Source organism: Garra rufa, chromosome 1 (assembly GCF_049309525.1).
Source record: "Garra rufa chromosome 1, GarRuf1.0, whole genome shotgun sequence".
In the NCBI taxonomy this organism is placed as follows: domain Eukaryota; kingdom Metazoa; phylum Chordata; class Actinopteri; order Cypriniformes; family Cyprinidae; genus Garra; species Garra rufa.
In genome coordinates this window covers 90,841,008-90,842,605 of record NC_133361.1, presented here as the reverse complement: position 1 = coordinate 90,842,605, position 1,598 = coordinate 90,841,008, and the positions used below count along the sequence as shown (strand labels likewise).

Genomic DNA, 1,598 nt, shown 5'->3' with positions numbered 1-1,598 from the left:
CCTTCGATAGCTCAGCTGGTAGAGCGGAGGACTATAGGCAGGAGAGTTGGACATCCTTAGGTCGCTGGTTCGACTCCGGCTCGAAGGAGGTAGTTTTTCACGTGCCCACCTTTTTTTTGGGGGGGAGGGGTACACTTTTGAATGCATGACCTTAACGTGAGGTTTCAAAGTCTTCATCAATAGTCTTCAAAACAAGTTCACACGGAATAAAAATCCCTTACGATAATTAACCATGGTTTTATTATTATAAAAGTGTCGTAACCATGTTTTGGCAGATTGACTTCAGTTTGTATAACCGCAGTTTTATATTTAACACAATGGGCAACCTATGGTATGCGTGACAAAATACACCTAGGGTTACAATGGTTTAAATACAGTAACAATGTGTTTTTGGTTTTATTTGTTGTAAAACCATTGTGTTTTTTATAAGGGATTTGTCTTCAATAGGAGATCACATAGAATAGACCAAACTTTCCCTTATCTACTACCCATTATTTGATAAATCCAAAAATAAAAAAAGTTGTATTTAATGACATAATAATTACTGAAAAACAATGGGATAATTCTATTATGTTAGCCAAAATTTTAAGGAAAAATAAACAAAGGTTTATATGAAATCATGAATCATTTTGATATTGTATTTTAAGACGATTTTACCAGGAAGAATTTAGAACAAAAAATAAATTAAATAAATACATTATATAGTAATCAAATAAATACAAATAATAATAAAAACTAATGTCAACATAAGTACAAAAAACAAGATATTTGTAATATTTTGTAAGATTGTATGAATAATTAAATTAACCATATGTATCTGTGTGTAAGTATATATATATATATATATATATATATATATATATATATATATATATATAATCATATTATAAATAACTGGAGTAATGTTAAATAAATAGCTGCATTGATTAATTTGTTATGCGTTTTATATATATCTATTTTTTCTTTCATTCAGATGGAACCTCGCTTCAGGAGACGGGCTGATGGCTGCCTGAATCTGACCGATACCATAGAAGCAGCCAAGGTGAAGGAGGCCAACAAGGGAAGGCCGTACGCAAGACCTCTCTCCCCGGATTTGGTGCTGGACAAAGCTAAAAAAAGCTTACGGCAGCTCAAAGGAGATCCCACTAACAGAAAGCACCTGCTGGGTTTCTTTGAAATCCAGTTTGGTGTATTTCGTGGGCAAACATTCAAGTGGGTGGCTGAAAATGCCCTGGGGTATGCTGCTTACCTGGTGTCAGCTATGAAGAGAGACCCCACAGGAGGCAGCAAAGACTCCCAAGAACATTCTCACAACAAGGAGAGTTTTAGGGAGTACATGGAGCTTTTTCCTTCTGGCAGAATTGCCATTGCCATGAAGGAAGAGCAATATGCTGGGAAAGCACCTCAGCATTCTGCCACCACCACGCACGCTGCTGCCACCTCCACGCACGCTGCTGCCACCTCTCTCCGCTCCCTCTTGGTTGGGAAATTGCCTACACAGCAAAATCCCCGGTGTTAATTTAACACTCCCAGTGTTAATTTGTGGACTCATATATACACTGCTTCAGTGTTAACTTCAACACTGCTTCAGTGTTAAC

General features: G+C 36.9%; 1 non-coding gene across 1 annotated transcript; it reads left to right on the top strand.

Annotated features, from left to right (window-relative positions):
• trnay-aua (transfer RNA tyrosine (anticodon AUA)) lies at window positions 1-88 on the top strand. The gene is given in 2 exon segments: window positions 1-37; window positions 53-88. It is a non-coding gene; the product is annotated as a tRNA-Tyr (tRNA).
• The last annotated feature ends 1,510 nt before the right edge of the window (window positions 89-1,598 follow it).